The 13,890-nt window shown below is 32.9% G+C and overlaps 3 long non-coding RNA genes across 5 annotated transcripts; 1 reads left to right on the forward strand and 2 right to left on the reverse strand.

The window, feature by feature from the left end:
* Window positions 1-912: 912 nt before the first annotated feature.
* LOC135152945 (uncharacterized) lies at window positions 913-4,179 on the reverse strand. Of its 2 annotated transcripts, XR_010292309.1 has the most exons (3): window positions 4,142-4,179; window positions 2,160-2,354; window positions 913-1,240 (listed from the first exon to the last, which is right to left on the reverse strand). It is a non-coding gene; the product is annotated as an uncharacterized LOC135152945 (long non-coding RNA). The 2 variants fall into 2 exon arrangements; XR_010292308.1 differs by lacking the exon at window positions 4,142-4,179 and having other exon boundaries at window positions 2,160-2,405.
* A 4,077-nt stretch (window positions 4,180-8,256) lies between these two features.
* Window positions 8,257-8,808, forward strand: LOC135152620 (uncharacterized). Its single transcript, XR_010291975.1, has 2 exons — window positions 8,257-8,290; window positions 8,392-8,808. It is a non-coding gene; the product is annotated as an uncharacterized LOC135152620 (long non-coding RNA).
* A 359-nt stretch (window positions 8,809-9,167) lies between these two features.
* LOC135152619 (uncharacterized) lies at window positions 9,168-13,764 on the reverse strand. Of its 2 annotated transcripts, XR_010291974.1 has the most exons (3): window positions 13,623-13,764; window positions 10,329-10,523; window positions 9,168-9,426 (listed from the first exon to the last, which is right to left on the reverse strand). It is a non-coding gene; the product is annotated as an uncharacterized LOC135152619 (long non-coding RNA). The 2 variants fall into 2 exon arrangements; XR_010291973.1 differs by lacking the exon at window positions 13,623-13,764 and having other exon boundaries at window positions 10,329-10,748.
* Window positions 13,765-13,890: the final 126 nt, after the last annotated feature.

Raw genomic sequence — 13,890 nt, forward strand, 5'->3', positions numbered from 1 at the left:
TTCAAGCTTTGGAAAATTATTCAAAAATATGTTGAAGGTGCGTTAATTAATTTCAAGTGATTTCGAACCTTGTTTCGAGTATTCGAACTTGTTTATTCAGTTATAAATTGATTCTTTTACCCATTTTTATTCCGAAAAATGTTTAAAAATTCACAATAAATACCAGAAAAATCATTTTAACCCCAAACCTTTTCTGAAAAGCTATTTCATTGATTCTCTTATGTGTTATGTGCTATGTGTTACTTGATTGATATGTGAAATGCTTATGTGAACATTGTATGACTGTTTTATTCGTATCTTTTGAACCGTAAATCGGATTTAAGTGAAACAAAGGGTAGATAGAAACTTGTTTCGATAATGAAACTTCTGTATACTCCTTGAGTTACTCTTCTACATTGATATTGTTGTTCTAGATAAGTTGGAAGTACACCTGTTGATATATTGTGCTATTGATCCTGATTTTGATAAACCTTATTCAATCCTTTCAACACCTGAATTACAAGCAAAACCTTGATTTTGATTTCAATTGAACTTGTACCCATTTCTTTGAGACTTGGAAACACAAATCAGTTACCTTGATATTCTCTCATCCTTGAATAACCAAACAATACCCGCCTATATGCTACAATACTTCACCAAGTTATACAATGTGATACCAAAACACCTAAATTGAATCTTTAAAGAATGTTCACACATATACACCCTAACAGTTGAAATTCCTATAAGGTAAACATACTTGAAATCCCAAGCCACTCTCACTTGCATTGCTTCTTCTACAAACACCAGATTATTTTCACCATATATGTGACAGCCCGAGAATCCGGGGGTCTGAATTCTGACGTCACCACACAAAATCATTCTAAAACACTTTTGAAAACCTGTATTTTTGAAAAAGGTAATAAAATCAAAGGATTTAAAACCTGAAAACTTTAGTAAAAGATTTAAAAGAAAACACTTTAACCCCCTAAAAACAGGATCGCATCCAGGTTACAGTATTGAAATTAGAATCAACCACTATTAATAAACATTATCTTACAAACTCAGATCATCTTCGATGAGAAGAATCACTGCAAGTCTACCTCAATTATGACTTACAACTGAATCTCAATAATACAACTCTATCTAGAACCAACCTTGTCAATCTCCCTGAACATTCCACTTGTCCTCTGGATATTCTATAACTCTGACTCCTCGCTTAGCCTTAGCCATACTCGCAATCTCAATTCAACTCTAAGCTTTTCTGAAATGGTTAAAAAGGAATAGCAAGGGTGAGCAACAATGCTCAGCAAGTGTATATAAGCAACAATAGTCCTGAAATATTTTATCAGGGTGCACAAGTTCAGGATATGTAATTGAAAACTTCACAATTCTTATCAGCAATTGAAATCAGAATTTCAAACTTACAGAAGAATTGTCGAATTGGATTCATCACATTTTTACTTAAAAACCAAAGGTTAGGCTGCTGATCAGTCACGCACTAACCCCGAACATGGCACACAGCCCTGTTCTCTATACTGGATCCAAGGCACACATTGGCCTATAATTGACCACGAATCTGGTCTTACCATGAATCTGGTCCACATATTTTATAAAAACTAATCCAATTCTAACAATTGAAATCAATAGACAATTCAATCAACAGAATAGAATTATAATCATTATCAACAACAGAATTATTCAAATTCAACTTTCGAGAATCAACATTTCATAAACCACAGTTCGTCCTTTGATAAATCATAGTTCAGGAAATTCCTAATTATTCAGTATCCTCCATTATCGGCTAAGCAACTGAATTTAGCCTGCTAAACCAGCATGACAATGGCGGGTTGAATAATCAAGAAGATCCCAGTTCATTCTAGGTTCTAACTATCACTGAGCAACACATGCTTCAATGACGGTCTGAACTTCGAATTAATTTGTAAAGCTGGTATTTTTAATATCTTGAGGATTGGAAAGAATGGATCAGAATACTTGTAATAGATATTGAGAGTAATTAGGTGTTTGGATTTTCAAAACTTGGAAGAAGAAAACAATCATGGGTTTCATGCTCAGAAGTAAGAGTTTATTTGAGAAGGGTTTCAGTATAAACAATATCACAATCTTGACAGAAAAATCAGCACATGCAATATATATATGAGGAAGGATTTAGGAAAACTTGCCTTAAATCCGATTCCAGTCTCATATCTCAATCTCATCTTTCCACTTTCACACTCTATGCATATCATAGTCTCTAGACCATCTTTGGCTATACTCTATTCGCCACACTGCTTCGTTTACTCGATTCGTTCCTTATTCGCTTTGTAACATCGTTTGACCTTCTGAACGTCTTCGATCGTATCCGTCTCGTCCAAACCCTTTACGAGAATAAGATACTACCATTATCACTAAATAATCTATTGATTCTTATCTCTGCTTATCAACTCGGTAGCATAACCTATCGCATACACATATCACGTATATCGATACCCACTTATATAACACTTTAAACTCATCAAATATCACTTAACACATAATCATGCTTTGACTCTACCATATAGTCTAATCATATTTCACATAACATATTATCAATTAAATATCATATAAATCTTATCGAAAATCCGACATCGTCTCGTCTATTTATTAGACTATCCACCTGTTATCCTATCTCAATCAACAATCAACCAACCAAATCCAATCACTATAATCCATATGCTTTTATCCGACATCTATCAAGACACGACACTATGTCATTTAATCATTTATCACATGTATGTAATTCTAGAACAACCAGATAGTCCATGCAATCATCAATTAATAGCAATTAGATCACATATAATCATATTCTATACATTTAACAACAATTATTCACATTCTATACTCCACCATATTATTATGTCACATTAAAATAGACTTTATAAGCTTTAATCTCTTTTTCGTTTCACTCCATTCTGAATTACGAGTCAAAAGTTATGAACAAAACTGTTTTCTTACTCTCTATCGGCACATAACACATCAAACAGATAGCAGACAACATATTTCATATAAGGTCTCCCATCCCGATTGATGTCAAATCAAGTCTTGGGTTAAAAATGATTTTTCGGGAATTTTCTGGAATTTCTAGACATTTTTCGGAATTAAAACAGGTAAAAGAATCCATTTTTGAATAAATAATCAAGTCCGATTATTTGAAATCAATTAACGAGCCTCGAACATATTTTAGAAAAAATAATTCAAAGCTCGAAACTATTTTCCAGAATTTTTAAATCAAAAGGAACAATTAAATCCAATTAATTAATCAATTAAAATCACTTAATAATTAACTAAATTAATTAATCAATTAATATTTAAATTAATTGACCAATTAAAATAATTAATTACTAATTAAAATTAATTTAGAAACTAATTTAGATTTATTTTTGAATAAAGAAATAATTAAAAACTATTTTTGAAATTTAAAATAATTAAATAAAACAATTTTAGAAAATTAAATCAAAAGGTTTATTTTGTAAACTTTTGAAAGTTTTGTCCAGGGTTTAAAGTGTAACTTTCAGAAGTTACAGGGGCTGTTTTGCAAAGTTCAAAACCTCGATACTAGATCTTCACCATCTTCAAAACATGGGTGGCCAAACGGCAATTTGCCGCCGGCCACCACTGGCTTCGCCGGAATCGGTGCTACCGACCTCCGTTCGCCACCAAATTGTCCAGAAACGCAATATCCACCACCAGGAATCTGTTGGTGGCTTCGTTTTCGAGAAAGGAGCGGCCAATTGGCCGGAAATCCGCCCGGAAGTTCGCCGCTGCCGAGTTCTTCGCGAACTCCGGCCGGCCTGTACACAGCTCGTTTACTTGTTTTGAACCCATGTATAGATTCCTCTTAAAACGCTCTTTCTAATGGTACTAACCACACACCCTCTAGCTTCCTAGATTAAAAACGCCCAATTTCAATTGAAAAGCTTCAAGAACATTCAAGAACACATCTGAAGAATCAAACCCTTATTTCTATATGTTATGGAAGTCAAAAATCGACATATCATATATGAAAACGAATGGCAGGAGATGCTCTACAACATGGAATCATCAAATCAATCAAACAATCACGTTTGCAAAAATTCATATTTAAAATCCATATAATTTGAATTTTCAAAAATTAATAATAATTTACCCGTGAAATCTGCAGTGTTACGGTGGATTAAACTAGATTCTACGCGTCGAGAGCTTCGTTTTGGCTATTTATACGCCTCCATCGGATTCCAATAACGCCTTCAAATCCTCGTTTGAATATGAAGAACACGAAGAACACCCGTTCGTTTTCTCTCGGTATTCGTGCAGAGAAACTGACGAAATGATTGTACGTGCGAAATAAACTGGTAAAGGATATTTATAGAAGATAAGAGAATATTCCTTGAATATGCTTTGGAATATTCTTGGAATATGCTTCACGCATTACGAGACATCCAGATAATTATTAACTTTAAAAATATTAATAAAACCGTACCGGATCATTTACGGGGCAAACCGTACTCCGGATTGAGAAAGTTAAAACACGAATAATGTTCAGAATGTCCCAAATAGCCTAATGGCGAAATTTCCCCGAACGCCCACAGGGTTCAAAATGTTAAATAACTATTTAAATATAATTAATAATCAAACGAGATTAAATCCGTAAATCGATTATAAAATCACATAGCAATCCAATAATCGATATGAACATATCCAATTAAACTATATTTTATCCTGATCATATAAAAATTGAAATATCTCAAATCCGAACACATATGAGCAGTCAATTCAATAAACCAGATAACACAAGTCTCACAAATATTCATATAAATATCACATATTATTCATAAATTATCTAGAAAATACCCAAATGTTCCATATTTTATTCTGAGAATATGAAAATTGAAAACTCCTGATTGCAACATATATAAGCAATGAAAATAGAAAACTAGTTATCAAATAATTTACCAAATATTCAAATAATATTCGTAAATAACCATAACTGGTTACACGACCATTACACACGTAACACTTAATCATGTAATACATATATTCACATATCAACCATCTAACTTTTACATGACAAACCTCTGTATTTTCAGAAATAATATTTGAAATAAGTTTTGAAAGGATATTCATATATCCATATATAAATCATTTGAAAATATCTAAATAACACATGACTCATTCTGATAATATCAATAATTAAACCCACAGTTCTAGCACGTATAAATACCAATTACAGAAAATCAATTTACACCAAAATTCATACAATATTCACATTAAATTATCATAACTAACTAAACATGCAACACTTAGCCATGTAACAATAGCAATCTTTTAAATCTTTAAAATCAATTATATAAAATATAATTTTGAAAAGACAACCCTCTATTGATAAAACAATAACCCGGAATTTAAATATACAATTTTGAAAACACATTAAACTAGAATAACATATTAAACTTTATTCCTCTCTTTCTAAGAAAATTACTTTTATAAAGATAAACAATTTTTTTGAAAAATCCGGGTCGCTAAAATAAACGAAATCACAACAGAAGAATGCATCTTCCGTCTTTAACCTTATAATTCACATCACAATTATACTCATATTACACAGACTGTTCATCTTATCAGAAGAAATCAATTAAAGCCAATAGTAAAATTCAAAAATTTATTTCTATATTAATAAACTAATTCTGAAAATCTGGGATGTTACATTCTACCCCCCTTATAAGGATTCTGTCCTCAGAATCCGCGAAGAAAATGAAAATGTACATCCTTCGTACTATCATCCTCCCACCTTCGTTCGACCTTGGCATACCTTTGACTTTGAAACAAATAAGAGTATTAAAACTTTCACCATTACAGAGCTCAGTTCTTAGAATCACTCTTTAAGAACTTAGAATGGAACAAAATGTTTTCAAAATAGGTCATGTTTGAATAAGAGAGTGACTGAGAGATCAATATGATCAAACGAACTTAGTGTTGCGTGCCCATATTAGACACTACTAAAGGTTGTTAACCTTCTTGTAAGTACAACACACACAAGTGATGGCGTCCCATCCAACTCCTATCACACAGACAGGTATACCTTGTGTCCCCTATACATAGGGTTGTTCATCCCAATCATATGGAAGAAATACCAAGGAATCTCAAAGAATACCAAAGAATATCAAGAGATATCAAGGTATATCAAAGAATATCAAGGAATATCAAGAAATATCATTGTCTTCTCACAATAACCTTTATCACACACCAAGAATCAATACCAATATCAATAATCAATACCAATGTTTTCTCGTCATTCGAGAAATAAGAAATCTCATTTATCAAAACTTTTGTAGAAAAGATATCCCAATAAGGACTTAATGATGATGAGAAGAATTAAAATAAGTTTTTATTGAAGAAAGATATTGCCAAGGTCTTCTCAAATTCTTGCTCTGCTCCCATAAGCCGTTGTTCAAGGTATGTCCTCTTCTCGATGTTCTCGCTCGTGATAGCTTCGTAAGATCCCTTGTAGACATTATCATTCGCAATGAAGTTGGCTCATCTTGATATCAGAAGAAATCCCGGTTAGCTTGAAGCGTCGTCGTTAAGACTAACGTTCTATCTCACTCACAATGTTACTTCTGATAACTAGACTCAATTCCACATACTCTCTATCATTCACATCACATCTATCTACAAAACTCTCTTTCTAATTCACAATATCTCATATTCAACACCCATTCTTCTACATCTCAATTCAAACGATAAACCACTTTCAAATATGTAACATGGTCAGAATACTCCAAACCATGCATCTTTATCATTCTTAACTTAATCATTCATTATTAATACTCTTTTGACTAGGTCTGACTCTGACCCTTATCACAATTCACTATCTCAATCAGTCCCCATACTAGAAACCAAGTGTCTAGACTTAGGAACCATGATCCATCTAAACATGTACCCTCAACTTAATTTAACTATCTAGATTCTATTCCGATTACCTCTCTAGACTATCCCCAGACAGTCTCACAATACCTCGATATGAGGTCACTGAACACTTCTTCTCTATAAACTTATAATGACAACCTATATTCTAATTTCAATAACTTATAACCTGTTGCTCTGATACCAATTGTGACAGCCCGAGAATCCGGGGGTCTGGATTCTGACGTCACCACACAAAATCATTCTAAAACACTTTTGAAAACCTGTATTTTTGAAAAAGGTAATAAAATCAAAGGATTTAAAACCTGAAAACTTTAGTAAATGATTTAAAAGAAAACACTTTAACACCCTAAAAACAGGATCGCATCACTACGCCATATATGGCCTATCGCAATGGTATAAACGCGAGTGTTGCAAAATTATGTTGCATTAGAGCCACTAGTTGATACCTACCGCAACGATAACCATTCATATCCATATGATGTTGTAATAGGCAAAATTATGTGTTGCGTAGAGTATAAATAAAATAATTATTTCTATTATGATAATAAAATTTACATAAAATAAAGCTAAAATACTTTCAAATGAAAATTTAATAAAATATAATATATTAAACATGAAAATACTAAATTTTGGAATATAATATTAATTTTTATATCATCTCTTTAAAATAATTAATTATAATAAAAATAAGAAAATTTGAAACTAATTAAATGTGTATAAAATAATAAAACTGCAACTGAATTTTTTTTAAAAATATAAATATTTATATTTTTAAATAATTAAGAAGTTGAAAATAAAATGAATTATTAAAACAAAAAAATAAACAAAATAAAAACTTGTCGCGTGCTAAAAATCGGAGCGGCAAACTTCCCCCCTTCTCATTTGAGTCGATACTGACACAGATTTCACATTTCACGCAACAAACACCCACCTCACTCTCTCCACTCACCTATCTCACCTCACCTTACCTCTCTCTGCTCAACCTCACCTCTTTATTGAAGCTCACCGGCAATTATGAAAAATCGGGGAACCTCTCCCCTCAAACTCACCTCTCAATTGGTTAAATAACTAATAAGTCTTATGTAAACTTTTTGAGCTTAAAATACTACTCTCTGAACACATCAAATCTATTTATTTTGACCAGTGTTTCATGTGACCGACCAGCTTGAGAAGAAAATTACTGATGAAGGCCTTATAGTTTACATACAGAAGGTCTTAAAAATTATGTAATTTAGTTTATGCCTCTGACTCTCTTTACGGGGAAATTTAGTTGTGGTGGAAAGAATATATATGATACTATCAGGAGGCCACTCCGGCATAAACTGATACTTATTAATTAAGATAGCTCACCTCACCAAATTATGTTAAGGTGAAATCTTTGCAATTGTGCTATATTTTTGCTCCTAAATTGTACCTTTTTTTTTTTGCAATTTTGTTCATTTTTGCCGTTAAACTGTTTCATTTCTTCAGATTCTATAGAAACACCAAATCTCGTTAGTTCAGGCAACTACAAATCCAGAGGAGATTCTCGGTAAATGGAAAAAGCAGATTGGAATTTGTAGGTAAAGAGAGGAGGAACGGAAAGAGTCTTGAAGTTAAAGTTGGCTGGATTGATGCTCGACTCATTTGAAGTTGCTAGTTTCTCATTGTTGTCTCTAGTGATTAGAGGATTAACCTCTTTTTCATCTTTCTGGGTATATTGTGGTCGTAATATAGTTGGTGAATTATGGATTTGGTAGTTTCCTTGATTTTAGTCGATGAATTATGAATTTGGTTGGAATTGGTAGTTAGCTACTTTGAGTTGGCAGTTACTTTGATTTGTACCAAAGAATAGTTTATTGGGATGTTTAATATTTAAATAGTATATTTGCAATTTCTTTTCATAAATATATGTTGCGGTTGCATAACAAAAAATGTTGCAGAAAGTAGAGACACGTGTCACCCCACGTGGGCCCCATATGTGGAACCCACACGTGGTCCCATTTTTTTTGAAATCAGAAGGTTTAACGTAACATAAAATATTTGTTGCTATAAGGTAGTCAGATGTTGCAATAGCGGTCTATTGTGACAGAAAAGCCCATGTTGCAATAGGTAACCATAATGTTGCAATAGAAGCCTAGGGCAACATCGAAAAAAGCAACTTAAATTTTATGTTGCAATAGCCCATTTTCGAGCTATGGCAACATATTTGGGGGTTATTGCGTCATTTTTTTGATGTTGTTGAAGGCCATATATGGCGTAGTGCATCCAGGTTACAGTATTGAAATTAGAATCAACCACTATTAATAAACATTATCTTACAAACTCAGATCATCTTCGATAAGAAGAATCACTGCCAGTCTACCTCAATTATGACTTACAACTGAATCTCAATAATACAACTCTATTTAGAACCAACCTTGTCAATCTCCCTGAACATTCCACTTGTCCTCTGGATATTCTATAACTCTGACTCCTCGCTTAGCCTTAGCCATACTCGCAATCTCAATTCAACTCTAAGCTTTTCTGAAATGGTTAAAAAGGAATAGCAAGGGTGAGCAACAATGCTCAGCAAGTGTATATAAGCAACAATAGTCCTGAAATATTTTATCAGGGTTCACAAGTTCAGGATATGTAATTGAAAACTTCACAATTCTTATCAGCAATTGAAATCAGAATTTCAAACTTACAGAAGAATTGTCGAATTGGATTCATCACATTTTTACTTAAAAACCAAAGGTTAGGCTGCTGATCAGTCACGCACTAACCCCGAACATGGCACACAGCCCTGTTCTCTATACTGGATCCAAGGCACACATTGTCCTATAATTGACCACGAATCTGGTCCACATATTTTATAAAAACTAATCCAATTCTAACAATTGAAATCAATAGACAATTCAATCAACAGAATAGAATTATAATCATTATCAACAACAGAATTATTCCAAGTCAACTTTCGAGAATCAACATTTCATAAACCACAGTTCGTCCTTTGATAAATCATAGTTCAGGAAATTCCTAATTATTCAGTATCCTCCATTATCGGCTAAGCAACTGAATTTAGCCTGCTAAACCAGCATGACAATGGCGGGTTGAATAATCAAGAAGATCCCAGTTCATTCTAGGTTCTAACTATCACTGAGCAACACATGCTTCAATGACGATCTGAACTTCGAATTAATTTGTAAAGCTGGTATTTTTAATATCTTGAGGATTGAAAAGAATGGATCAGAATACTTGTAATAGAAATTGAGAGTAATTAGGTGTTTGGATTTTCAAAACTTGGAAGAAGAAAACAATCATGGGTTTCATGCTCAGAAGTAAGAGTTTATTTGAGAAGGGTTTCAGTATAAACAATATCACAATCTTGACAGAAAAATCAGCACATGTAATATATATATGAGGAAGGATTTAGGAAAACTTGCCTTAAATCCGATTCCAGTCTCATATCTCAATCTCATCTTTCCACTTTCACACTCTATGCATATCATAGTCTCTAGACCATCTTTGGCTATACTCTATTCGCCACACTGCTTCGTTTACTCGATTCGTTCCTTATTCGCTTTGTAACATCGTTTGACCTTCTGAACGTCTTCGATCGTATCCGTCTCGTCCAAACCCTTTACGAGAATAAGATACTACCATTATCACTAAATAATCTATTGATTCTTATCTCTGCTTATCAACTCGGTAGCATAACCTATCGCATACACATATCACGTATATCGATACCCACTTATATAACTCTTTAAACTCATCAAATATCACTTAACACATAATCATGCTTTGACTCTACCATATAGTCTAATCATATTTCACATAACATATTATCAATTAAATATCATATAAATCTTATCGTAAATCCGACATCGTCTCGTCTATTTATTAGGCTATCCACCTGTTATCCTATCTCAATCAACAATCAACCAACCAAATCCAATCACTATAATCCATATGCTTTTATCCGACATCTATCAAGACACGACACTATGTCATTTAATCATTTATCACATGTATGTAATTCTAGAACAACTAGATAGTCCATGCAATCATCAATTAATAGCAATTAGATCACATATAATCATATTCTATACATTTAACAACAATTATTCACATTCTATATGATGGAGTATATTATATATATATTCTAGATGATTTTATTCTCATATTTAATTGTATTTTGCATTGATTTGGATATTTATTTAATAGATTTTAATGTTTTATTGTAGAGTGCAAGGAATTCCTAAAGTTGGAAGGATTTGAAGAAATATAGCTTAATTGGACTCAAATTTGGATGGAAATTCAGATTTATTGGGCTACACGTATTATTTCGCTGTTTAGGCCATATCGGGAGTTCCGTACATCAGATTTTGACGATCTTACAGCCCACGCGAAGCTTAGAGAATTTTCTTTAATTTAGAGATGGTCCAATATCCAAAATCCAACTGGAAAAGCCCAGAAACTGTGGAGAAAGCAGACCTGCGAATTTTAATAACGGACTCCTATTCGGTTTCGGAGATTACCTTGTAATTTGATAAAAACATTAAAATACTTTTATTCTAGGAGATCAATTAGTTTTTATCATACATACATAGAGATAGAGAGAGAAGAGAGGAGACTTTAACTTTTCTTCTTGTTCAAGATTTGAAGACTGAAGGTTTTTTTTCTATTCTTAATAATAGTTTAATTATGCGTTTTTATTACATCTTGTGTTTTGTTAGTTTAATTATGAGTGAGTAGATTTATAATCCGGGGTTAAGTTGAACCCTAGCTATGATAGATGCATGATTCCCCCAACCCCAAACTGATTGTTTAATTGCTCTTGCTTATTGAGTTGTGCTGATTAACAATTACATGTCAGGCATGATTATGTGATTTGTTGAACCAATATCTATTTACCATCGGAAGTTGGACTTAGATGGTTGTGATTTATCCAATAAGGACATGAAATTCTCCATGGAAATAGGTAGAATGGATTGTTAGGAAGTCAGGATGTTGTGTTTAATGTCTCTAAATTGCATGATACCATGGAAATAGGCTTGATTGTATTTTTAGAGAAGCCATTAACACTCGGAAGAGATTAATGGTATTTTATAGGGCACATCTTTCCTCTTGAGTAATATATTTGATTGATTGGGGTAGGGAATCGTAATTGCATTGATTCATGCTAGTGGGGATACTTAATTCTGGATGTTTTTAATTAATTGATAAAATCCTTATTTGCCTTAGTATAATTAGTTTAATCAATCTCTAAAATATTATTGTGTTCTTTGCTTAGTTGAATTTGATCAGAAATAACTAGTGTTTGACACATTTGTCTCTGTGGGATCGACTCTGACTTGCCCTGCTACATTGTTAGGAGGAATTGTTAGAATTATTATTTGATAGGCACGCGACAGCCTTGTCACTATACTCCACCATATTATTATGTCACATTAAAATAGACTTTATAAGCTTTAATCTCTTTTTCGTTTCACTCCATTCTGAATTACGAGTCAAAAGTTATGAACAAAACTGTTTTCTTACTCTCTATCGGCACATAACACATCAAACAGATAGCAGACAACATATTTCATATAAGGTCTCCCATCCCGATTGATGTCAAATCAAGTCTTGGGTTAAAAATGATTTTTCGGGAATTTTCTGGAATTTCTAGACATTTTTCGGAATTAAAACAGGTAAAAGAATCCATTTTTGAATAAATAATCAAGTCCGATTGCTCAAGATCGGGTCCAAAATTATTTGAAATCAATTAACGAGCCTCGAACATATTTTAGAAAAAATAATTCAAAGCTCGAAACTATTTTCCAGAATTTTTAAATCAAAAGGAACAATTAAATCCAATTAATTAATCAATTAAAATCAATTAATAATTAACTAAATTAATTAATCAATTAATATTTAAATTAATTGACCAATTAAAATAATTAATTACTAATTAAAATTAATTTAGAAACTAATTTAGATTTATTTTTGAATAAAGAAATAATTAAAAACTATTTTTGAAATTTAAAATAATTAAATAAAACAATTTTAGAAAATTAAATCAAAAGGTTTATTTTGTAAACTTTTGAAAGTTTTGTCCAGGGTTTAAAGTGTAACTTTCAGAAGTTACAGGGGCTGTTTTGCAAAGTTCAAAATCTCGATACTAGATCTTCACCATCTTCAAAACATGGGTGGCCAAACGGCAATTTGCCGCCGGCCACCACTGGCTTCGCCGGAATCGGTGCTACCGACCTCCATTCGCCACCAAATTGTCCAGAAATGCAATATCCACCACAAGGAATCTGTTGGTGGCTTCGTTTTCGAGAAAGGAGCGGCCAATTGGCCGGAAATCCGCCCGGAAGTTCGCCGCTGCCGAGTTCTTCGCGAACTCCGGCCGGCCTGTACACAGCTCGTTTACTTGTTTTGAACCCATGTATAGATTCCTCTTAAAACGCTCTTTCTAATGGTACTAACCACACACCCTCTAGCTTCCTAGATTAAAAACGCCCAATTTCAATTGAAAAGCTTCAAGAACATTCAAGAACACATTTGAAGAATCAAACCCTTATTTCTATATGTTATGGAAGTCAAAAATCGACATATCATATATGAAAACGAATGGCAGGAGATGCTCTACAACATGGAATCATCAAATCAATCAAAAAATCACGTTTGCAAAAATTCATATTTAAAATCCATATAATTTGAATTTTCGAAAATTAATAATAATTTACCCGTGAAATCTGCAGTGTTACGGTTGATTAAACTAGATTCTACGCGTCGAGAGCTTCGTTTTGGCTATTTATACGCCTCCATCGGATTCCAATAACGCCTTCAAATCCTCGTTTGAATATGAAGAACACGAAGAACACCCGTTCGTTTTCTCTCGGTATTCGTGCAGAGAAACTGACGAAATGATTGTACGTGCTGATAAGTGGATTTTATATCCACTTGGAAGCCTTCGTTTTGACTTAAATGGATGATCTGGCCTCAAGCTTTTGA

Source organism: Daucus carota, chromosome 5, assembly GCF_001625215.2.
Source record: "Daucus carota subsp. sativus chromosome 5, DH1 v3.0, whole genome shotgun sequence".
NCBI classification, from domain to species: Eukaryota; Viridiplantae; Streptophyta; class Magnoliopsida; order Apiales; family Apiaceae; genus Daucus; species Daucus carota.